Below are 26501 nucleotides of genomic sequence, written 5' to 3'. Positions count from 1 at the left end.
ATATGAGTCCAATTTAAGAAATCTTTGGTGACTCCAAGGTCACAAAGGTATTTTCCCATATTTTTTTGTGAAAACTTTATTGTTTACTGTTCACTTTTAGATTTACAATTCATCTGGTATTGATTTTTGTGTATGATGAAAAGTAAGAAATATAGTTTTGAGACTCCCAACTCCTATAATACTGCAGAATAAGGATAGGTTATCTATGGAAGGTGAAAATGAATGAATGCTGAGTGCCCAGACACCATGTCTGACACAGATAAACTGGTGAGTTTTTACATTGTAAAACAGGTAACTCCAAATTCTGAATTTTTCTGAACGTCTTTTCAAATATCTGTGATAGTGATTTCCCACATTCCACCAAATGTGGACATTCCAAATGTCAGCAATCCACCTCAGGCAGTTGCTTTGTGTCTCCTTTCTTATCCTGCCTCTTGGAATGTCATCACTGTTGCAAAAAAAAGCACTATGTTCTTTTTCAGAAATTGTAATAAGAATTGTTCTGCTTTCAAATAAATGAAAAGACCAGGGTTAGACTTGGTGAATAAATGTAAATGTTAGTATACTTCTAAAGAAATGTAGTTTTACTACCCAATCTAAGAAAGTATGGTGGTCAAGGAGCACCTGGAAGGCTCAGTCATTTAAGTGTCTGCCTTCAATTCGGGTTATGATCCCAAGGTCATGGAATCAAGCCCTTTGTGGGGCTCCTTGCCCAGTGGGGAGTTTGCGTCTTTCTCTCCTTCCACCACTCCTCCTGCTCATATGCACTCTCTGTCTTTCTATCTCTCTCAAATAAATAAAATCTTTTTTTAAGGTCATTGTTTTAAAAGATTTGGGGACATGGAAACAACCTAAGTGTTCATCAACAGATGAATAGATAAAGAAGTTGTGGTTTAGATATACAATGAAATATTACTCAGCCATTAAAAAATGAGAAATCTTACCTTTTGTGACAACATGGATGGACCTAGAGGGCATTATTTGAAGTGAAATAAGTCAGAGAGAGAAAGACAAACACCGAATGATCTCACTTATATGTGCAATCTTAAAAACAAAAACAAAAACAAAAACAAAAAAACAACCTCATAGGAAAAGAGATCAAAGGGTTAGGTAGCTCAGTCGATTAAGCATCTGCCTTCAGCTCAGGTCATGATCTCAGGGTCCTGGTATCGAGCCCTGTGTCAGATTCCCTGCTCAGCAGAAAGCCTGCTTCTCCCTCTGCCTCTGCCTGCTGCTCCCCTTACTCCTGCTTTCTCTTTGTGCTTTCTCACACACACACACTCTCAATCTCTCTCTCAAATAAATAAATAAAATCCTTTAAAAAAAGAGAGAGCTCAGACTTGTGGTTACTAGGGTGAGGGGAGACGGAATTGGAGGAAGGTGGGCAAAAAGTAGAAACTTTAGTTATCAGATAACTAGGAATGTAATGTACAACATAACTACTATAGTTAACACTCTGTATGATGCATATGAAATTTGTAAAAAGAGTAAATCTTAAGAGTTCTTATCACAAGGAAAATATTTTCTTTTTTTGCTTTTTATTACATCTATATGAGATGATGGATGCTAACTAATTGTGGTAATCATTTCACAATATCTTACATAGTGCCGTGGTTTCTGGAATGGGATGGGTATCTTAGCTGGTCCTTAATTAGTTCACAATAATATGTGCAAGACTGGTATATGTTGTAGGTGTCTCATGGCCCCTTCATGTCTAAGAGACTTCTGTTTTTCTGGGTCCCCTAAAGATCTGACCATCTGCATAGATGCACCTGACAGCCATTCTAGGTTCTTCCGATTCCTATTTGCCAGGTACTCCTCTAATTACTCTCTATACATTGTCCTATTTAATCCTCATAATAATCCAGTATGATAGTTCCTATTTTTACCCACATTTTATAGATGAGGACTTTAAGGTTAGGTAATATGCCCAAAGCCCTCATATCTCATTAGTGATAAAGCTTTTGCTATGGATTGATTCTTTTTACTCTTGTATGAATACTCATTAATAATTCATTTGCCCACCCTTGCTCTGCCTCTCAGATCTTAGACAAACCTCTTGCTATCATCTCTACTTGTGTTCAAATTTATCTTTGCAAAGAGACCCAGCATTTTGAGACATACCAGTTATCTTAATCTTCTTATTCAATTCATGAAGCAAGTATTTCTAGGCACCAATATGTCCAATACACATTCTGATGACTGAATGAGATAGAAAGCAAAAGAAATAACAAAGTCCCTTTCATAGGAAACGCAAATGGAATTTAAATTAATTAGAAAGAAAGCTACGTTTTTCAGTCATTAACCATGAATCTGATACCTGGGACTCAGACATATAAACAGCTGTCTGTTGTGCTTGGTGGTTCTTTCTTCTGGGTCATCTCCCAGAAGTCGCATAATTCTTCTTATGCTCATTTGAGAGCTACTGAACCCCGAAGGGTTCACCTTCACCCACAATCTTCCTCAGGATCCTGTGGGCCTCAAGTCTCTATTTCCCAACTCTCAAGGCTTCAAGGATTAGGATGAGGGTGGAATGAATCTTCAGAAAATTGAAAGTGCCATTTCAGAGTCAATGTAGTTTTGATAGGTTTTAGGAATAAGTCTGGTACCCAACCACTAAGCATAAGTTTTTTATAGAAAAATATGAACATGTCCCCCCCCCAAAACAATTTTGGATCCCAATCTGGTTACTTTCCTTGATTAGGAACCATGTTAAATTCTTTGTATTTCTTGGGTACCTTAAGTTGTAAATCTGGCCACTTTAAAGAGAAACTTCTGGTATTTTCTCTATTCTTTACTCTTCCAGACTGAAGTAGATGTTTCAGCTTAAGCAAATTAGTGCTTCTATACACTCAGGGGAAAATGGAACTCTCTGGTAGGAATCATTTAAGATTTTACTGAAGTGTTTTTACAAAGTTGTAATTATGCTTATTGATCTCAAAAGTTACCCCTAATTAGCTGAATGTAAGATGACCCATTGTGGGAATTAGTTTTACTGGAACATCTTAGCTTGTATTTCTGTGACCATGAGTTTAGTCCTAGAGGAAGGAAACTCAGAAGCATTTGCTTCACTCTTTCATGTAGGTCTGGTACAGGAACCTGCTCACACTGTCCATGATCCTGGTGGAAACCCAAATGTCAGGACTTCATAAGAAGAAACATAAAATCCCTGATCCCAGAGAATGATCATTTCATCTTGTTGCTTCCTTCTCAAATGATGAGCAATTTCAGTAGGATGAGATGCCTGAGGGCAGAACCTGCAGGAAGGAGAGAGTACTGAAATGGAAAAAAACCTTAAACTTTATCTTGAAGAATTTTTAAGCCTCCATCCACCTCAGTTTTGTTATCTGTGAAAGGGAATCTTAATATATATTTAATAGGAATATTATAAGATCAAGTGAGATATGTGAAAGTGCTCTATAAAATTTAAAACAATATATACCATTACAGATTTTGAAAATTCATTTTTATATTTCCTTTGCTTTTATAACCTAGAAAATGTCCTGACCCAGTCATAATGATCACATTACATATTTTAAAAGCATTGCTAGACTTTGATGATGGTGATATGATAGTAACAATAGCAAGAAAAACAGAAAGAGGAGTGTGGGTGGTGGGGTATGTGTGCATATCCATATGCTGGATTTTGTCATGCCCCAAGATGGTCTGTCTAGAGTTCAAATGGGAAGGAACACAAATTAGATGGGGAATCTACCCAGATAAGAATTCACATTAATCTGGGATCCCTGGGTGGCGCAGCGGTTTGGCGCCTGCCTTTGGCCCAGGGCGCGATCCTGGAGACCCGGGATCGAATCTCCACGTCGGGCTCCCGGTGCACGGAGCCCGCTTCTCCCTCTGCCTGTGTCTCTGAGCCTCTCTCTCTCTCTCTCTGTGACTATCATGAATAAATAAATAAAATCTTTAAAAAAAAAAAAAAAGAATTCACATTAATCTTATCATCAAAATAACTACCCATCACAAGTTCATTTCATTGGAAAAAAAAACAAAAAACAACAAGCTCTGGCTAGTTTTATTAAAGAAAAATTTTGTGTCATTTACTTTTCACCAGTCTGTTCTGGCATGCTACTAATGAGATCAGAATCACCTGGATCAAAGATAGCCAGTGTGCATACTCCGTGGTATTACCCACATACTGTGCCCAATTCAGTATTATTGTCACTGTAGTGATGGACATCAGTGTTGGTCAACATGGCACAGTATTCTATTTCAGATTTCCTCAAGATTGGGCAGCTGCTGGTGAGGATGACCAGTTTCACTTTGCCACATCTGACCATTTTCAGAATCTGCTTGTACCCTAGCACTCACTTTTCACCTTCCATAATGACTTAGAACCTGAAGTTGATCAACTCCAGTGACTTCTCTTCTTTGCAAGCCACCATTTTCCTGCTTTAGTTGTGGGACAGCCCCAACCAAGAGCAGCCACCAAGACGGCTGAGAGCAAGAAAGGGTCATTATTTTTTTAAATAGCTGTTTTTATTGCTAATAGTTTCTGTGGAGATTTCTTTTTACTTTGTTAAATTTATTAAGATATCTTAAGATATCAATTAGCCTTTAGATAAGAGTTTATCTTAAGAATGCTCTGTTTTAAGAGATAATTCCAATCTCCAAGCAAGAAGACCCAGAACGGATACCTCTCTCCAGTTCCAATCCAATGGAACCCTTAGGCTAAATTCTATCTCTTAAAAAAAAAAAAAAAAAGAGCTGGGATGTAAGGGTGGAGAAAAGAAAGCTGATAGTGACTCACTCCAGTTTTTGGAAGGAGGTGGATCATGCTTCCACCCCCACAAGCCTAGTGCTGGGAACTCCCACTTTGGAAGATGAGGCAGATCTTGACATGAAAAAAAGTTTTAACTAGTGTCCCACCCTAATAAAGAAGCTAAATTCATTGTTAGCTTCTAGATTGCAAAGTTAAAATGTAAAAACAGCAAATACATTTACACTCAAAGACTAAAATTACACATATCCTTTCAGGAGCAATTTCAATTTCAAAACTCTCTCTTTAGAAATAATTAAGGATATATGCAAAGACTGAGCTACTTACTAGGCAGATCATCTCAACTGTGTCCAGTATTTTTGCCATAAGCATCTTTGCCACAAACATTTTCACCCCATAATAATTGGCTGTAAGGTAACTTCGCTATGAAAAATAAAATAACTGGTTGACAGTTTGGTTTCATTTCTCCATTGACAAAGTTCTGATTTTTATATTATGTAAGTGTTAGCTATCTCTCATAATGGTCTATACAATAATGAGTAGACATGGTGGTCTTAAAATGGTAGATACATATATCAACTTGTTAGAAAATACAGTAATAACACTTACTAAAAGTGTGAAATAAGAGAGTATAAAGCCAGATTGCATACTAGACTATATTAGAAAATGATAACATATCAATTATAATGATAACAAAGCTCAGTAACAAATGCATCCCAGAGTTAGCATCTCTTCCACATTTCCCATGGAACTTTGGAACATCTATCAAGGGACATATGACAATAGGCCAAGAGCAAACAACCATGTAGAAGGCTTTCACAACCCAGTACAAAGCTCAGTTACAAATATACATCCTGGTACTTGGAATACTGATACCTCTCTTAAAGAAGGAAAAAATTAATAATTAATTTTATTAACTTTTTTCGTGTTTCATTATGTCCTTTTTAATATCCCTCTCTGATTTTTTCATAATTTTATCTTTTATGACAAAATTGCCTTATGGTCGATTAGTTATGCAGTGAAAATACTTGCAGTAATGCAAAAATAGTTATAGTGAAACTACCCAAAACACACCCAAGCTATATTCATCATATGGAAGTAGTAAAAGCAACCTACATATCCAATAATAAGAGTTTATCAAATACATCCATAGGATGTGTATTATTTATATTTAATGTAACAGATAAATATTTGTTATTGTGATAATATTTCTAAAGTTTATTAAGGACAAACACTGATGACAACCAATATGTGCTCAATGGTTCCAGTTTTGTAAAATAAATAAATGTGGGATGCCTGCGTGGCTCGTGGTTGAGCATCTGCCTTCTGCTCAGGGGATGATCCTGGGGTCCAAGGATCTGTCCCTCATCAGGCTCCCTATGAGCATCTCTGAGTCTCCACCTCTCTCTCTGTGTTTCTCATGAATAAATAAATAAAATCTTTAAGTAAGTAAGTAAATAAATAAATAAATATGTGAACATAAGCATGCTTTTTTTTTTTATAAGCATGGTTTTATAAGCTTTTAAAGCTTCTGGTTTAAGATGGTAGACTGAGAAGATGCATTTCATCTCCTCTTGCTCTGCAAATCCCACTAAAATAATTTTAAAACACACACATTCACAGAACGCCTGAGTGGCTTGGTAGGTTAAGCATCTGATTCTTGATTTTGACTCAGGTCATGATCTCACAGTCATGGGATCAAGCCCTGCATCAGGCTCCCCTCACAGTGGGGAGTCTGCTTGAAATTCTCTCCCTCTTCCTCTTCCCCCTCCCCAGATAACACTCTCTCTCTCTCTCTCACTCTCTCTTTCTCTCAAATAAATACATAAAATATATTTTAAATTTTTTAATTAAAAAAAAAACCCACACACACTCACAAAGAACATAGTTTATAAAAGTGCAAAAAGGAACTTCCCCTGGCTTCACTCCAAACCCACACTGAGTCTTACTCCTTCTCACAAAGTGGAAAGAATGACAAAGAATGAGACAAGAGAATGGAACAGGATTTTTACTTTTTATTTCATACTATTTGAATTGTTTTCATTAGTATGTATGTATTTTTGTAACTTTAAAAGTTATCAAGGGATAGATACAAATGTGTTAATACCGTAGCATCACGTTTGGCATTTTCTTCACTAGGATTCACCTAAACTTAACAAGAGTAGGTGCAAAAGAGAAAGAATGAAGGAAAGAGGATGAGTAGAGAAGGAAAGGAGGAGGGGGAGAGCAAGGGAGAACATTTTAAACAGTACAGTGATTTCTGCCTTCCCTTCCTTTCAGTTAGCTTGAACTTAACCCAAAGTAACTATGAAAGAGGTAATGTGAATCTGAACCATTCCTGATCTCATGTGCTTTTCATGCTTTGAGTATCTAGTCATGCTGAGTGGGATTCTAGTCTTACAGAAACTTTTATTTGTGTTGGTTTACATTTAAATAACATGGCTTATAGATAAAACTACTTCATTAGCTGCTCAACTGAAGAAGCAACATTCTGTTCCAAACCTGAGTGACTTAGGGTATTTTCTTTCTTTCTTTCTTTTTTTTAAGATTTTATTTATTTATTCATGAGAGATGCAGAGAGAGAAACAGAGAGACAGAGACACAGGCAGAGGGAGAAGCAGGCTCCATGCAGGGAGCCTGATGTGGGACTTGATCCTGGGTCTCCAGGATCACGCCCTGGGCCAAAGGCGGCGCTAAACCGCTGAGCCACCAGAGCTGCCCGACTTATTTTCAAGGGTAATTATCATTCTGCCCTGAATTTAGAAGTTAATTCCCAAAACTATGGAAAGACACTGCAGAAATTAGTAATCAGTGGCATATTAAGATGTTTTTTGTTTTCTTTCCCTCTCTCTTTTGTCATATTTTCTATTTGAAATAAGAAAGTCTCCTTTTTATTTTATTTTTTTTTAAGTTTTTATTTATTTGAGAGAGAGAGCCAGGTAGATAGCACCAGCAGAGGGGAGGGACAGAGGCAGAAGCAGACTCCCCACCAAGCAAGGAGCCGGCTGCGGGGCTGGATGTCAGGCACCCTGAAAGTCTTTCTTTTTAATAAGAAGGCTGTATTAAAAAGAATTTTTCTAACAGTACTGGTAGCTCCCATTCCACCTTTACCTGGCTGGTGGGCACCCAGTGGCTCCTTTTTTCCAAAGGCAACAGGTTTCATGACCCAACTCCAAGAGCTATCTCCTTTTCTCCTGCTGCCCCCCAAATTCACTTTTTTAGTAATAAGATACTATAGCATCCTGGGATGCCTGGGTGGCTCAGTGGTTGAGTGTCTGCCTTCAGCTCAGGTCGTGATCCCGGGGTCCTGGGACCAAGTCCCACATCAGGCTCCCCACAGGGAGCCTGCTTCTCCCTCTGCCTATGTCCCTGCCTCTCTCTCTGTGTCTCTCATGAATAAATAAGTAAAATCTTAAAAAAAAAAAAAAAAAGATACTAAAGCATCCCAATTTTATGCCTTACAAAACTCATCCAATCCCAATCTGTGCTAATGGTGTGTAGAACTAGTCCCACAGTTGTTTTTGTCTTATGTAAAGTGCTTCATGAAATTTTAAGAAATTCAAATTCATAGGGGCAACTGGGTGGCTCAGTCAGCTGAGCGGCCAACTCTTGGTTTCAAGCAGGTCACGATCTCAGGGTCATGGGATCCAGCCCCTTTCCTCCGCGCTCAGCAGGGAATCTGCTTGTGGACTCTCCTTCTCTGACTCCCTCTGCCCCTCCCCCCACACTCACAAGCTCTCTCTCTCTCTCTCTCTCTCTCTCTCTTTTTCTCTCTGTCTCTGTCTCTCAAATAAATAAATCTTTTTTTAAAAAAGAAACTCATATTTATATTCATCAGTAGGATAATTTGGGGGGGACTTAAAATATTCATAGAAAATGCCATTTGTAGCAGGAACAATAAAGAGGCTATGACTTTATCTTTTAAATTAAAAAGTCATCCAAGAAACTTCAGAGAGCATAGAAGAGGAACTCACATACCGATGATTAATCTGTGCTGCTGCCTGCAAAATTGAGCAATCAGGGTTGGGCTGTCCCCAAAGAACAACTTTGAAATCCTGGAAGGGCAATCGAGCACTTATCTCAGAGGCCTGTGGGATAGCCAAATCCTTTGGATACTTTAGAAGTAAGAGAGTAAGAAGCATCTGAGGGCTGCCTGGTCTTTCAGGGGGCCAAGCCCTGATGAAATCTGTCCAAACTGATAGCCTGACCTAGTTGTGGGGTTAATGGTTCATGTCTGTAGAAAGTAAGACTCCAAGATTGTATATTATCTATGGAGGAGAGATACTTGGATATAGATACCTAATCACAAGTTAAGGATCCAGGTTTTTTGTTTGTTTGTTTGTTTGTTTGTTTGTTTTTAAAGATTTAGTTAAATAAATTCATGAGACACACACAGAGGCAGAGACACAGGCGAGGGAGAAGCAGGCTTCCTGCAGGGAGCCGGATGTGAGACTCGATCCCGGGATTCTGGGATCAAGACAGAGACTGGGCTGAAGTCAGACACTCGACCACTGAGCCACCCAGGCATCCCAGGATCCAGTTATAATCCCTTATTATGTGATGCAGAACACTTTAGTTAATCTCCTGCAGTCCCTTATTTTTATAGATTTAAAATGGAAAACATACTCTTTGTTTATTTTGCATATTAGATGAGAGACTCCTTATGGGTATACAGTGCTGGGATCCCAAGGGATAACAGTAAGCTTTGAAATATATATTTTAGGAAACTGATATAACACTCTATCTACAGTGATGTTATTGGGCCTTTTTAGTGTGGGAGGTAGCAGACAAGCGGTTCCTGATGAGCCCGGTGGGAAGCCTAGAAACATTTTCATGTTCCCCTTTAGCATTTTGTAACTTGTTTACTTGTTAAATTAATACCTTGGCAACAAGAATCTCATTTTTCTTGCATAGAATCCATCTCTAAGAAAATGCACACCTAGAAGCTGTCAACAACAATTTGCTTGCCAAGTGAGAGTGAGCCCATTGAAAGGGTTGGCACGGATCAACCTTAATCCTTTCTCAGAGCACTGAAGCAAAAGACACAGGGGAATAGCTGTCAGGGGTTTTCATGTGAATCCCATTCTGCCTGACTGTCCATAGGAGGCCTGCACCACAGCCACCTCCTGTGTCATCTGCGGTTAGGACTGCTGGGGGTGCTTTACAGTAAGCTCAGCTGAACCATATTCAAGGACTCTGAGACAGCTGCAAGTACAGATAAAAGTTCTGAAAATCCTTCTTGAGACAAAGGTCTCTCTCTCCTCAGATTCACTGAGATGCCTGACCACACCTTAACCTGGGCCTCTTTGTTCATCACCTCCACGATCTCAGACTTGCTGCCAAACTACTTACCTAATACCCACCTGCACCCCCAGACTCACTACAACTTGTCTTCGACATCCCATCCATTGCACCATTTCCCCCCGAAACTTCAGTTATGCTAAAATCTCACTCCAGTTCAGATTTGCTCAGCAGCTCCAATGCTGTTCTCAGCACTATTCCCATGTCCCATCCCTACCAAGCCTGCTGGGTTGGGCCCATCCAGGATCTTCACCTCACTCTTACCCACTTCACCCTACCCCACTGTCTGTGTCCATTCAATGCTCACTTGCAGAAGGCCAAAGTGTAGATTCTGCAAGTCTCTATCACTCTTTTTGCCCCTTAAACACATATGATGGACCTCCGGCATGTCCCTTACAATGTACAATATTTGATAATAAGAGAGATGTCAAAGGCATATTTTATGCTCCTCCTATACTTTAATTCCTCCTTCCTTCTCTACTTCTGAGATAGGAATTGAATAGGGAGATAGCAGATTGACGTGGAAAGGATGAACTAGATGTGCTTAGCTTAAGGAACCTGGCCTCCGTGGGAAGAGTTGGAATCTTCCCCGTCCAACTGTGATATCCAATTTTAAGCTTTAAGCACCTAAAACAAGAACAGTTGTGAAAATACCAACCTTCCCGTGAGAGCAAGATCAAATAAGGTCATGGATATGAAAGCACTTTGCCAACTATAAACTCTTTAAAACAGATACATCACATTAATGATTTTCAGAGTGATTCTTTTCAAAGGGAAACAACCAAGACCTTGAGTGAGTGGAAAAGTCAGTGTATCTTCCCTCTCCTGCCTCCTTCTCCCTGGCCCCATCCCTCAAGTTCCAACACTCCCTGCCGTTCTATCACATCCAAATCTCCTACTCCTTTTTCCTCACCCAGATTTCCTCACACCCTCCAGCACCAGGGGAAACTTCTCAACTAGCTGTTGATTTCATCAGATTATACAAAGTCATAATAAGGCATGAGTGGAGATTCATTCTTCTGGAATACATTTACATTTTAAAATAATTTGTTTATCAAAGGAATTGCATATTGATTGAATGGTTTATAGAGGAAAAAGGGAAAATGACTATTTAGTTTTGAGGGTTTTTTCAGAGTTTAAATCAACACAAGTGATAGCAGAAATATATTCATATTTTCACCAAAAATCATGTACAAAAATGTGCACAGGCACATTATTCATAATAGCCCAAACCAGAAACAATCCGAATGCTTGTCAGCAGTAGAATAAATAAAGTGTAATCTGTTCACATAATGGAATACCACACAGCAATAAGAATGAAGGAACTAAAACTTTATACAACAGGGATAAATCTCACAAACACAATAGTGATTAGAGGAAGCCAGGCACAAATGAGTACACACCATATGATTGTATTTATATAAAGTTAAAGTCAGGGGCATCTGGATGGCTCAGTCAGTTAAGTTTCCAGCTCTTTTTTTTTTTTTTTTTAATTTTTATTTATGATAGTCACAGAGAGAGAGAGAGAGAGAGAGAGGCAGAGACATAGGCAGAGGGAGAAACAGGCTCCATGCACCAGGAGCCCTACGTGGGATTCAATCCTGGGTCTCCAGGATCACACCCTGGGCCAAAGGCAGGCGCTAAACCACTGCACCACCCAGGGATCCCAGTTTCCAGCTCTTGATTTCAGCTCAGGTCATAATCCCTAGGTCCCTAGATTGAGCTTTGTATCAGGCTCCCTGCTCAGTGGACAGCCTGCTTTTCCCTCTGCCCCTCACCCTGCTCATGCTTTCTCTTGTTCTCTCTCTCTTTCAAATAAAATGTTTTAAAGTCTTAAAAAATATATTTAAAAAAATTATAAATATAAAATGAGCACATATCAAAGATTTTACTTAACTCATTAGTTAATGAGGAAACCAGTAAGATGTTATAACCAGTTCAAATGGATTTGATTTATGGAAAAATATATTTTCTACCAGACAAAATTCATTGCATTGCACTAATGGAATCATTTACATAGCTACAACAGGAAATATTTGCATTACTATCAATTTTCCACATGTTAATCTCTTTCTCTACAAAGTTTTAAAATAACCTAGCCAAGGACAATGAAAGCAGAAAAAAAAAAAAAAAAAAAAAAAACCAGAATGGATAAGCTAAATTTCACCCACTAAATTTCAAAGATTTTTTACAGTAGAGTAAAAGCAAAACAAGCTATAATCCTTCTAGTCAGGAATAACATATACAAATTATGTGCCATATTTTTTAAAATATTTATTTATTTATTTGGGAGAGAGTGGGGAGGGGGCACAAGAGGGTGAGTGAGGGAGAGTCTCAACCAAATTCCCTACTGAATGTGGACACAGGGCTCGATCTCACAACCCTGATAGCATGTCCTGAGCTAAAATCAAGAGTCAGACACTTAAACTGACTGAGCCATCCAGGTGCCCCAACTTTGTGCCATATTCTTTCAGACCATGTGAGAATTATCTTACCTAACTAAAACAAAACAAAACAAACAACTTACTTAACTGTTTCCATATTAAGTACTGATTTTTCCTTTGTTCCAGAAAGCATTTGTTCACATTTCTGCTTATTTGCTTAGCATACTTTCTTAGAAGAAAAAGTACTAGGTCAAAAGATATGATCATTTTAAGACTCTTGATACATGTTGTCAAATATTATAGGAATACTTTGGAGCACATATTTACGTTGTGCATACCCCAGGAACTACTCCTCTTAAAATTTCAGGAGTAAAACGTGTGTTTACAGTGTTGCAACTACCCACCACCAGCTGCCCTCTTCTCCTTTGCTTTTGGACTTCACCAATATTGAGCAAAAACCTAGTCACTGGCTGAGGAAAAGGTATGGGTCAGCATAGCAAACTACAGAAATCTCAGTTCAGACACAAAATTATGACTACGGGAGTGCTGCCTGCACTGATGGCTTCATCTGTATTGGGTTATAAATTCCTTGTGGAATTTTCCAGAACACAACTCAAACCCCACCTCCTCCATAGGACTTCCTGTGTTCCCAGGATTTTTTTTATCTGTTTGCCAGTCTGGATTTAAAATATTCTATAAGCTACACATATTTAGCCATGAGATTTGAATTATTCAATTATTCAGTAGTGTTTATCACTGCCTATTAAAGTCAGGGAGAGTGGTGTGCTAGGCCTGGGGTTAAGTGGTAAGCAAAACAAACTTGTTTCTGGAATGTCCAAAAAGAATGGTTGCTACATAATATAGAATATGTAACCATATATATATATGGAGTGAATATTTACGTTTTGATGTCAGGGTATTTGTTGTTTTGATGTATTTGTTGATTGTTCTCACGAAGGAGGTCTTTTCTTTCCAACTAGATAGGATTCTCCTTGAAGTCAAGGGCCATGTCTTTACTTCTCTGGCATCTTCCAAAATATTGAGCTTTTAATAGGTGCCCAGTACAGAGCAAACCAATTGAAAACATTGGTGCCTTGTGTCTGCATGGATCAGGCAAGCTATTCCTTCTAGCTCTTCAATATCTCTTAGGATCTCTGTGGGAATAAGTAACAAATGATTGAGAAATATTAATTTATTATGTAAGGTATCATTTTAAATTTTGTATCTTCACCAATAGGTGGCACCATCAATTTTAAAGTTCTATTTTATATTGTTACAGCCCCAAATTATTAAGTATGTAATTCACTCAGTAAATATTTACCGGGCACCTTCTATGTGTAGGCTGCCCAGCTGGCCACCACGAACAGTAAAAAATAAAATACTACAGATATGCTTTTCATATTTCCTTTTCCAATAGGACATTTCATTGCCAGGTTTCATCCTCATTTTAAAATAACATCTAAGTCTTGGGTAATAACTCAGAAACAGTTTTACAATTGTGTGTGTGTGTGTGTGTGTGTTCCAACTCAGCCCAGTATCTTATTTAAAAGTGGGGAAAGCAATGCAAAGTTAAATAAAAAGCAAACCAGAAAAATCTGGATGGGGGAAGGGAGATTCAATCTGCAGAATTTAATCCACGTTGGCTTTTTAATTAACATAATTTACCACTTCTCAGTGAAAGGAACTTTCTTTCCTTTTGGGAGATAACAGAAGTGTGATCCAGGCATTGCAGAATTATTTCTGGAGCTTCTAAGGCTGCACAGTCCCATCTGGAGATAATAAAAGGTCCCATTCCTCTCTGTTTATTTCATTTCAAAAGGTTCATTCTCTGGAATTGCCTGAGGTTGTGAACTGTAGAGCATATGCCAGCTAGAGAGGGCCGCTGCCTGAGAACCACTCAGGAAGTCTCTTGTCCCCAGCAGAACTTGTCTAAGGCCTTCTCAGAGTGGAAACAGGTCCCTGCTACCCTTCCCAAGAACATTGCCTTCTCCATGGGCTGAACACAAAAAAGGGGCAAAAAGAAACAGGGAGGGAGTTCAGTGGGGGGAATGGAACTGCAGTATGTGCATCAAACACCACATAATAGTCACTAATTTACCCACCTACTGATGAGAGAAAGGAAACATTTGACCAAGGCTGTGCCTCTTTTCACTGAGCTGCTTTCTTTAAAGTGCAATGAATGGCATTAGCTACTTTGGGAGAGGCAGAGATGGAGCATATAAGGATTTTTGCCATCCAGGAGCTCCTTGTCTAGCAAACCACAATAGTGTCTTGTGTAGCAGTGGTGAGAAATGTGGGCTCTGGGGCTCTATTCATTTGAACCTTGGCTTCAGGACTTACACATTCTTGAATAAATTATTTAATCCCTCCGTGCCTCAGTTTTCTTAACCTGCAAAATGAGAATAATAGTTGTTACCTCTTAGAGTGATTAGGAGAATTAAATGAAATAGTACTTTAAGATTTTAACTAAGGAAGTCTGTTGTTAATACAAATAACTTTATATACAAAAGGAAATGTTAGGTATCCAGGGGTCTAGACAAAGAACTATAAAAGCTCAGAGGCTGGGGCACCTGGGTGGCTCTGTTGGTTAAGCCTCTGCCTTCGGCTCAAGTCATGGTCCACGGGTCCTGGGATAGAGCCCCAAGTTGGGCTCTCTGCTCACCGGGGAGCCTGCTTCTCCCTCTCCCTTTGCCCTTCCCCCTGCTTGTTCTTTCTCTCTCTCTCTCTCTCTCTCTCTCTCTCTGTCAAATAAATCCATTAAAAAAATTGTTTTTAATCTCAGAGACTGGAAAAATAACTTTTTTAGGGCGGCAAAGCCGAGCAAAGCATTCATTAATGGCTTTATGAAAGTAGCACTGTAACTGAGCTTTGAAGAAAAAGTAGTATTGGCAAATGAAGAGATGCAAAAAAGGAGGGTACTCCCCGAAGATAGACTATAAACAAAGGTGGTGGGAAAAGGAGGTAAGAAAGAGGAGTGTTTGTAACAGAAATAATAGTTCAGCTGGTATGAGGGCATGTGAAAGGAAAATGAATGCTGAAAAAAATTAGCTCTAATGGTAGGTTGAAATTATGTTCAGGGTATATATCAGGCAATAATAGAATCTGGACTTTATACTTTGGACCTCAGGAAGCCACTGAGGGTTTTTGATCAGAAAAGTGGCATACTCACAACTGTGCATTCACTGCTGAGTTGGCAACCATGGATGACGCATATTGGAAGGAGGAGAGATGGGTGTGTAGCAATATTTGACGTTTGCTGACTGCTAATGTATTAATCCATATAGTGTTAGTAATGAAGGGCACAGGTGGTTGGGAACTGACAGAGAGATGAGATATGAGAAATGAGATATTGGAGTGGTCAGAACTTAATAAATTTGACATGCATTGCATGTGGAAGACAAGGCAAAGACAGGGGTCTCTGGCTTAGGAAAGTAAGAGTAAGGACCTAGCAGGTTTGGAGGGAGAAATGCAGTGAGTTCATTTGTTGTCATATTGAGTTTAAAGAAGTGAGACTAATCAGGCAATGATGTCCAGGAAGCAGCTAGAGAGATAGACCTTGAGAGAAAAGTTCAGGTCTGGATTTTCAGATGCCCTGCAAGGTTATGCTAGTAGATGGCAAACAGGAGATTGGATGAGATTACCAAGGGGGTGCAGAGAGCAGGGGAGAAAGATGACAGAGAATATGTGCTTGGAATACACCATGTTGAGGAAAGGGAAGAGAAAGTAGAGCCAGAGGAAAGACAGTTATTGAGGGGAAAGTCTAGAAGAGCAGCAGGTGCAGAAGAGGTCATTTCAAGAGAGAGGAGGAAGTCACCAGTTTTGAATGCTACAGAGGAGCTGAGAACAAAGAATGAGAGAAAAGATCTTTAGATTTGGCAACCAAATGGCAACTGGTGATCTTTCAAGGAATAATTTTATTGGAGCAGCTTGTGGAATAGAATGGAGTCAGGCTGACCTGGATTCGAATCCAAGTTTTCCTGCTTACTAATCTCAGACAAGAGATACTGCACAAAGGGAAATGTTATAAACCATTACACTACTTTGCAAAACATAAAAATTCCCTACCTTCTGTAAAAAACCTCTGGTTTTTAGAAGTTTAAAATATCTTTAAAAATAATTTCATTTCTTTTTCTTTCTTTTTTTTTTTTTTTTTTTTTTTTTAGTAAGCTCCATGCCCCAGCGTGAGGCTTGAACCTAAGAACCCTGAGATCAAGAGTTGCATGCTCTACTGACTGAACCAGCCAGGTGCCCCAAGAAATTTAAATGAAATAAAGCAATGAGGCAAAAATTTTTTCAAACCAGGAGTTCTTCTAACCACCCACCCTCCCTTGCCCAGTTGAGAATCTCCATGATGCTTAGTTCAACGTGATTAAAGAGTGCTTGGGCAAGTTGCAGTTGGAGACAATGACTTTGTAACATAACCAATTCATCATATTTCACTATCACCTTAATAACCTGTGGATGGGAGCAGAGAAATTAGATGTTGCAATCTGTCCAGAGTTGGGATTGGCAGGATTGGCTGTACAGTGAAGGCAGGGTGATGACCTGGGGATGCTGGTCAAAGCCTTGCTAAAATGTCTCCCCGTGGAGGCCAAGCTCAGAAAGGGTTGTCCAGCCTTGTCTTGGTTTTCTAGGACTGCCTTAACAGAGTGTCACAGGCTAAGTGGCTTAAAACAATAGAAGTTTATACTCTTCCAGCTCTGGAGGCTGGAAATACAAAATCAAGGTGTTAGCAGGGTTGGTTCCTTCTGAGGACTATGAGGAAGAATCTGTTCCATGCCTTTCTCCTAGCTTCTGGTGATGGCTGGCATTCCTTTATGTTCCTTGGCCTGTAGGTATGTCACTCCAATCTCTGCCTCTACCTTCATGTATGTCTCTGTGTCTTCACATGGCCTTCTTATAAGGACACGAGTCATGTTGGATTAAGGGCCTACCCTACTCTAGTATGACCTTATCTTAACTGATTACATTTACAATTACCCTATTTATGAATAAGGTCACATTCTGAGGTATTAGGGGTTAGGACTTCAACATATCGTTTTTGGAGAACATGGTTCAACCAAGAAAAGAAGAATAGTGTGAAATACAGGGAGAAGGGGCTGGTCAGTGTGGCAGGGATGCAGGTAGAATTTTTGAACCCTTGGGGATAGTGAAAGGGGTTTGGCCTCAAATGGGTCTGAGTTTGGGATGATTATATTGGTTTATACAGATTTAATTATACTTTTGGCTTTAGAACATCATGGAATTGACTTGGATATGTGAGTTAGGTGCTTTACTAAAGCTCCAATGTACCTGGACCTGGTCCTATGCTGAGGCTTGAGATGCTACTCTGGTTGGAAGGGGGAGGCTAGGGGACTTGTCCTAAGATCATTTTATGGCAAATTCATCATATCTACATGGTTTGTTGTTATTTGAGGTCATCTGGGGTTAGAAGAGCTAATGTAGAGAAAGGGAGCCATACTTCTAACCAAGCTTGGAATTCCACTGGGCTCTAGTTTGTCCTTTCATTTTGCTGAACTTTCAAGATCTAAACTAGCCCAAACTTGTTAGTTGGAAATGGAACTAACACTGCATGATTTTCATGTTCTCAGATTGTCTTGCTGGGTACAGAAAGAAAGAACAGTGTGTGAGTTAACTTGTCTAGTATAACTTTTCAAGCATTTTGCAGCAACCTATAGCATCAGCAGTCTTGCATAATGGTGACACAGGCCTTGCTACCCTTGAAAAAGTGGATGAAGAACCAGGCACAGCATAACAATACAACCTGTGTTGCAACAACTCACACAAACAAGATACACATTAAATTAAGTATAGTAAAATGGCTGCTTCTAGGCAGAGGGAGGAGGGTAGGAGGAGGTGTAAATAAATAAAATAAGAGACAGATAGATAGATGATAGATAAAATAAGAGGGGCCTTGCAGGGACTGTGATGAGGAGAAGTTACTAGAGATCAAGGAATGTGAAGATTAAGTAAAAATATCTATATAAAATGCTTAGCATAACACCTGGTCCACAGTGTTCCATTGATACTACATAGCTGCTGTTGTCAGAGTCATCCTTATTATCATCACCATCATTTCTTTACATGGCCAATACCATTCCTGTAGTAAGAGAGAACTGGAGACTGTTTCCCACAATGGGAAGACAATACTTTCTCTTACACTAATTCTACTTCCAACATTTCCTTTTGTGTAATCTTAGGCAACTTACTTGTTTCAGCGCCAGCTTCCCCAGGCAAACCTCCTATACATGTCATCAGCATTAAGTCTCACACTTGGCACATCAGTCCTCCGGAGCCTCTTTTGGAACCCCCACTCTTAGGCCTTGTGGAGGACCAAAGTGAAGGCATCAGCCTGACCCTCAGGGAAGTCCCTTAATCCTAGTGAAATTACCAGACCCCTTAGGCATACCATGCCCTGTAACACAAACCCAATCAACGCAGCCTACAATGGGTAACCAAATATGGAGTCACTGGAGACTATCAGTGTTAACATGGAAGCAGAGAGGCCTAACCAAGATGGGATAATCTAGGTCGCCCACCATTGTCTCAGGGGTTCTTTTTTTTTCTTTTTTTTCTTTTTTTTCTTTTCTTTCTTTCTTTCTTTCTTTCTTTCTTTCTTTCTTTCTTTCTTTCTTTCTTTCTTTCTTTTTTTCTTTGGCTCCATGTACAGCGTGGAGCCCAAGACAGAGCTTGAATTCATGACCATGAAATGGAGACCTAAGCTGAGATCAGGAGTCAACCAACTGACCCATCCAGGCACCCCTATTGTCCCAGAGATTCTGCTTGTCTTCTGCTTGTCTTGTTCTGACTTTGTACTTTCTATTTTGTGTCAGAGTTACCCAGGCCTTGCTTTGTTTCAGGTGTTGTACCATTTCACATGTATTCTCTCATTTAGTCTTTGTTTTAAAGATCTTATTTATTTATTCATAAGAGAGGCAGAGAGAGGCAGAGACACAGGCAGAGGGAGAAGCAGGCTCCTTGTGGGGAGCCTGATGTAGGACTTGATCCCAGGACCCTGGGATCACAACCTGAGATGAAGGCAGATGCTCAATGAGGAAAATAAGGCATAGGCATATTGAATTTACCCCAGGTTACACAATTAGTGAAGTGGCTAAGCCAGTAGCTGACCCTAAGCAGCCTGCAGCAGAACTCTGCTACTCTACAGCCTCTTCGTAATTCCTAGGGAGTTTGGCAGTTCGGGTCAAAATAGAAATTGGACGTGATCTTTAATCCAGCAATTTCACTGAGTGAATTTATCTGATAGATCTGTTTGACTTGTTTGAATACCTATAGTGACAAAAAAAAAAGGGGGTAAACATCTATTTACAGGGGACTGGTTAAGTAATTTATGCTACATAACTGCAATGGGGTGATGCAGACTTGTGAAAAAGAGGGGCGCCTAGGCGACTCAGTCAGTTAAGTGTCTGACTCTCCATCTCAGCTCAGGCCTTGATGTCAGAGTTTTGAGTTCAAGCCCCATGTTGGAGCCTACTTAAAAGGAAAGAAAAATAATGCAGACTTATATGAATTAATATCCCCTAACCACAGGCTTCTCTGGCATGGATCGAAGCCAACTAACTGGTCCAAAAGACGGTAGTCTTTGTTAAGGAATGAAGTGACCAGGCCTCCCTAGAGATCCTTCCCAATGGTGCAAAGGCATTAAGAATAAAGATTTACCCAGAGAGAGGGTGGTGACCAGGCATGACCAGGCATGCGGCAGAGGAAATTTGAAGCCCGGGGCCTTGAAGATAACTGGGCTCTCTTGCCAGCCCTGGACAAAGAGAGTATAGTTTTGGGGGAAAACATTACTGTCCTTCTGTCTGCAGTTGGACAGCCTCCAGGCTGCAGGGAGGTTTTGGTCTCTGAGTACAGTCAATAGTACCCATTGGTCTGGTAGCTTGAGCAGAAGTTAAGCTGCAAATATATGTATGTTGGAACTGTTCGGGGAATGGAGGTCATAATAAGCAAACACGGAAAACCTACTGCCTTGAGACATTTAGTAACAGCTGTGCTCCCTGCAGAACAGGTTTCCTCATTGCCTAGGTCTGAGAGCATCTCCTGGGTCCTCCCTGTTAGAATGCTGAGTGTCCATGGAGAGTTTGAGATGAGGAGAGAGAAGGCCATCTTCCAGCTGAGACGGTGCAGTGATCATGCAAGGCACTACAACCGCAGCAGCCGTGGTGAGGTAGCACGGAGGGCCTGGTGTCTGTCAGAGCCAGGACTATGGGTGACGTGCTTCCACTGAGCGAACCAGACACGGACTTGAGTGTCATTATGACCTGTGCTTGTGACATCTTTCCTCAAGAAGAGCACAAGCTGAACTTATGTTTACATATTCTTCACAATATGGAAGGAAACATTGACTGAGGCATTCCCATGCCTAGAGACATCTCGTTGTATGTATATACATATATACACACACATATATATACACATATATACATGTACGTGTATATGCGTATTCCAGTCAAGATAGGCTAGATAGGCTACATGAACACATAACCCCAAAATATTATTGACTTAACATGAACAAAGCTTACATCACAATCCAGTGTAGGAAGGGAGCTCTCTTGGGCAACTCCTCCAAGTGGTGACTTGGCAATTCATCTTAAATCCCATCAGCTTGGGACTCCTGGGTGGCTCAGCGGTTGAGTGTCTGCCTTCGGCTCAGGTCCTGATCCTGGGATCCGGGATCGAGTCCCATATCAGGCTCCCTGCAGGGAGCCTGCTACTCCCTCTGCCTGTCTCTCTGCCTCTGTGTGTGTGTGTGTGTGTGTGTGTCATGAATAAATAAATAACATCTCTTTTAAAAAGTTAAAATAAAATAAAATACCATTAGCTTCAACATATGACCTCAGCACTTGCCACAAAGGGAGAAAGGAGTATTTATAAGACCACACAGGGGGATTTGTGGTTAAGTCTACAAGCACTATTTGTTACTTCTGCTACATCCCAGAGGCAGAACCCAGTCACATGGCTCCATCCTAACCACAAGGGAGCCTGGGAAATGTGGGGAAATGTTATCTTTTATGTGCCAGGAAGAGAAAATGAAATTGATGAGTCTTTTCCACAAGCTTCTACAGGTTGGAGTTATTTCATAAGGTTTTTCTTCTCATTGTGATTTGCATTTGATACTGTTTAGGCTGGCTTCTTGCCTTGTGGTATATTTAATAACACCCACAGGTAGCATCCCATTCTCACGACAGCATTATGAGTTGTCAGGACAGGTATTATTATACACATTTTATAGTTTGAGGACCCTGAGGCCCAGAGTAGTTACATGACTTGTCCAAAGTCACATATTACTAAGTGAGAAAGCCCTCTGTCACATTAGTGTCTCTCCACTATACCACATTGTCTTCCACAGAAGCTCAAACTAGATTAGGCACAGATCTTGATACACAAACACAAGTCTGCCAGAAGCATATCTTTATTCCACTACAATCAACCTACTTTATCTTCTAAGCTCTGGCTTTATGTTGGAAGGTGTTAGCAATGACTTCCATCATTTTGGTATTTCTCTACCTTTAAGGGTATATCTAAGTTTGGGTGGGATGCAGCATGGGTATACAGGTTAGTGCATATTATTGGAGATCCATTTATTCCTTAAGTCAGGTTTGAGGAGGCACCAGCCAAGATGTCTACAGCTCCTTCTAGTCTTCCCGCTGATACTGATGTATCTGTGCCTCCTTCCTGTTCTCCTGGCCCATTTGTGTCCAGAAGCTCCCTGCTACTTTGGAGCCACTCCAGGGTCTAGGAACTTCCGTGGGTGCCCACCACATAGCCATTCTCCTCCTCGGGCTCATTGTCTTCCTGAGGTAGAAGGGCAGGGTAGGAAGAAAGGACCCGTTTATGCCTTTGCTCTCTCGCTTTTCATCCATCTCTCCTCCTACCCCAGCGAAGTGTTTCTAGTCTTCCAAGAAAGCCCCACTCTCCTCAGATCTTTTCCTTCTAAATCCTTTGGCTATATTCCAAATCCTCTCCAGCCCTCTGAGAGCTTTTATAATACAAAACACAACTCACAGAAGTTTTGTTCTTGTTTCACTTTTTACCCTATCACGGCATTCCTCTACCTTAAGGCAGTGAGACAAAGGCCTGCAATCCAAAGCATGGGGGTGGGGATAGGGAACTACCAAGAGAAAAAAAAAATTTTTCTTGATCACATGTGTATCACATTTAACTTCATCAGGTCCTTGTCTGTATCACTTTCCTAAAACTAACAGGAGAAGAAGCATTGATGGGAGTTCTTCTATTGGGGGAACTCGCAGATTAAGCCCTTTCCTGCTTGATTGGTCTTTTTTTTTTTTTTTTTAGATTGTATTTATTTATTCACGAGAGACACAGAGAGAGAGGCAGAGACATAGGTAGAAGGAGAAGCAGGCTCCATCCAGGGAGCCCGATGTGGGACTCGATTCCATCCTGAGCCAAAGGCAGATGCTCAACAGCGGAGCCACCCAGGCATCCCTGATTGGTCCTTAAAGGTACATTATCCCCTCCCACCTCAACCTGATGGCTCCACCCTTGATGACTTGACCCTACACTGTTGGTGATCAGGTTTTCACTTAAGAATTGGGAACCTGGGGGAGCCAGGGTGGCTCATTCGGTGAAGCAGGAGACTCTTAGGTTGGGCTCAGGTCATGATCTCTGGGTTGGGAGATGGAGCCCCAGTCTGGATCTGGGCTTAGTGGAGAAGTCTGTGTGAAGATTCTCTCCCTCTGCCCCTTCCCCCACTTGTGCGTGTGTGCTCGCATGGGCTCTCTCTCTTGCTCTCTCTGGCTCTCTCTCTCTCTTCTCTCTTGCTCTCATTCTCGCTATCAAATAAATAAAACTTAAAAAAAAATTGAGAACCTGGTTTTTTTAGAGGAAGACTCAGAGTTTCAAAAGCCTGTCAGTGGATGATTTACTAGTGTTCCAAATGCGGAAAAGGTGATTTGTTTCTCTGAAGGTTTTAGTGTTTATCACTTCCCCTGGCACACACCCTAGAGTAAATCTGGTCCCAGGGGGGACAGGTCATCGTATGGTAAGCACACCCACAGTGCTGAATAAGGAAGTCTTCCAACAGTGAAAGTAGAAGGATCACCTACTGCTGGTGAAAGCTGGAGAACTTAGACCAAATGAGGTGAAGAGATGCTGCATTAAAGCAAAACATCATTTAAAAAATTCTGTTTGGTATCAAATCCTGTGGGTAAAGTGGATTTTAAAATCATTTCATAGCACACTGGGCTTTCAAAAGATGTTTGTTTTAAAGAATACAGTTGGCTTGTGGTCAAAAAATGAAGTTCAGTTATGCACAGTAACAACTGTAGTATAATTAGCAGCCACAGAATACCAGGTGTCCAACCAAGCCTTTTCTACCCATTTAAGAGAGCCAAGCCCAGCAAAAAGGCCCTGCCTAGCCAGACCCAGTAGTTCAAAAGCTCAGCCTTTGTTATCAGGAAGGAATTAATTCAAAGAGTAAAGCCATGAATGGGCACAACCAGGCATTTTGTCATAAACACCCTATTGTTAATACATGTTGGGAGCTGAACTTTCTCACATTTGAAGGAGGCCTGCTTGAGAGGGAATTTAAACAAGCCAGGCTTAAGGTTGTTTTCTTTTCCTTTTTAGATTTCTGATGATATATCTATGGGATGTGCACAGTAGAAAGGTGCTGGCCTTGGAGTCCAAAGGCTCCCTCCCTCAACTATCATTTGACCTAAGAATTACAGTGTTCCCAGTTCTTTGAACAGATCACCTTAGTGTCAAGGGAATGAAAGTGCAGAGAACAGACAAAACACAGAAGTGTTATAGGGAAGAAACATATTAAGAGACCTAACAATGCACTTCCTCATTATATGTAAGGAAACTATTTCCGAGATTCCTTGAGCTATAAAAAGCCAAGTGAATTTGCTTAAGTTAATAAATGTTATTTAATTATATAATGACAGTACTGCAGCAAAATGTTTTGTTTCCTCTCTTTTTATTGCTTCCTGTTAGTTATTGAGAGAAGAAATCCAATGTAACTTTTTTATACTCCACTAATGACAAGGCTACCTCATTTGTTTTGTTTGTGCTTCACAATACATGCGTATATGTGTATATCATCAAATTGAATAAGACGGCCACATTGTGTGGTTGCTACAAACACAGGTATAAGGCTGAAGATTGATCCCAGTTTTGCTGAGCAAGACCCCATTATAAAAGCCGTTTGCTATGCTTTAGAATTGGTCGTTGCATCCTGAGAGAAAAAGCAAAACATCAATTCTGAGAACAACTGAAAAATCTGAGGTATAAAGCTTGTTGCCCTCTCCTAACCCTGGGATGAGAATGAAGTTCTACTTTCAGCTAAGGTGACCCATTTCCCTTGGTCTGTCAGTGCTCCATATCCCAAAACAGTGTGGGCCCCCCCCCCCCCAGGCTCAGCTGATGGAGTACATGAGCCCTCTGTGCTTCTTTGCCAGTAGTGACAGAGGACACAGCAGTATAGTGTGACGCCACTGAGCAGGTAGTGTGATGGGGACCGTTCTGAGCACCTTCTCACCTAGTCCTCTCTGCACACTTTTCTAGGTGGGTGCTTATCTGCCTTTCATACATGAGGAGACTGAGGAAAAGACAGTAAGTTATTAGGCTTAACCATGTGGAATTCCTGTTTTTTGCAGGTCAGAAGGTCTAATATTGGTAAGTTTATGTGATTCAATCCACTACTTGCCCATTCTTACAGAGTCAGCAGGGGGGATGCCAGAGTTTGAATTTTCAAGTACCTCAAAGTGATAGTTGCATAGCCATATTTCGGATGATAAACTGGGGCTCACGGCAAATGCATTTAAAAATAAATAAATAGTGCAATCAGTAGACTACTTCCTTTCTTCTGTGGTCTCTGGTTTCAACTACTGACTTTATTCACGTCACAATTTAAAAGTTGGCTCAGGTCAGACAGGAATGCCCTGCCTGTGGCTACGGTTCCTTCTGTGCAGCTGAAACCAGCCCATCAAACCAGCTCTCTCAGGCTGGCTGCCTCAAAATGTCTGTCTGGAAACATCTCCCTTCCAGGATGACACAGAGCCACACACCCCATCTCCCCAGCTGAACTCCCACCATTAGAGCCACTGGGCTACAGCCACACGTCTTCCTCTCAGAGCCATTGTTAAAATTCCTCTGTGAACACCATCATCCTTTCCTGTTAACACACCAATGATTAGCTTTATCATCAGATTACTTGAACTCCAGACTTGGATCAAGTGAATTTTGTTTGAGAGCTGATGGGTGAGGTCAGGAGCATGCCAGGGAGTCATGAGCTGTTAGATGTGGCAGTAGCTTTAGAAGCTGTAATGGCCAATCTCAGCATTTCACAGCTGAGGAAACATTCAGGTGCCAAAGCCTTGGCATCTTGATTTTGAGGGTGACCAACCACCCCAGTTTGCCTGGGCCTGGAGAATCTCCTGGCATGTGGGACTTTTGATGCCCATACTGGGAGAGTCTAAGATGAACCAGGACTAGTGGGCCTCTCTACTTCATTTGGAGCCTCAGTGCTCCTGCTGCTTCTCCTGCTTCTCTGGGCAGGTGAGACTTGAGCAGGGCCCTTGCAGCAGGGGCTTCAAAGCTGCTCAGATGGCTCAGAAATGCCCAGTGGGAAGTAACAGCAAACACAAATTTACATGGCACAATTTAACCAAGGTGAGCTGCCGGAGTGATGGGTGTCTAGGCATGAACACGATGCCACAAGGAGCAGCCATGGGGGTAAGGTTGTATCTGCCTCCTGACTGAACCCTGAGCCTCTTGGGGCCACAGCTTTTGGGAAAGCTGGTTCAATTGGGCCAGTCTGTGAAAATTAGGCTGAGGTCTGGTTTACTCACTTTATAGAGATGAGCTGCTGCCTAAGCCGTGGCCGAGCAGTGCACAGAGTCTGCAAGGAGAGGGCCGCTCCTGTGTGTCCGCAGGAAGGACTGAATGCAGAAGTACTTGGGCAGGGAGAAGGGTCAGCAGGGGTGCCCCAGCACTTCCTTTTTCAGAATTTTTGTCATTCAGAGGTTTTGAATCCTGCAATAAGCAGTCATTCTTGGCTAACGTTGGACTTTTTCCCTCAAATGTCATGCACCTCGTTT

At 40.9% G+C, this 26501-nt stretch overlaps 1 protein-coding gene, 1 long non-coding RNA gene and 1 pseudogene across 2 annotated transcripts in view; 1 reads left to right on the top strand and 2 right to left on the bottom strand.

The window, feature by feature from the left end:
* The window catches only part of NFE2L2 (nuclear factor, erythroid 2 like 2), a 97732-nt gene that overhangs the window by 18521 nt on the left and 52710 nt on the right, over positions 1-26501 (top strand). The window lies entirely within an intron of this gene.
* LOC119867840 lies at positions 1002-26333 on the bottom strand. Its single transcript, XR_005384777.1, has 4 exons — positions 26253-26333; positions 14761-14809; positions 13323-13574; positions 1002-3257 (listed from the first exon to the last, which is right to left on the bottom strand). It is a non-coding gene; the product is annotated as an uncharacterized LOC119867840 (long non-coding RNA).
* On the bottom strand, positions 4056-5168 carry LOC100683862 (annotated as a pseudogene).

The sequence above is a fragment of the Canis lupus genome, chromosome 36, assembly GCF_011100685.1.
Source record: "Canis lupus familiaris isolate Mischka breed German Shepherd chromosome 36, alternate assembly UU_Cfam_GSD_1.0, whole genome shotgun sequence".
Taxonomy (NCBI): Eukaryota; Metazoa; Chordata; class Mammalia; order Carnivora; family Canidae; genus Canis; species Canis lupus.
The sequence above is the reverse complement of the archived record's forward strand: the minus strand, read 5'-3'. Positions and strand labels throughout refer to the sequence as shown.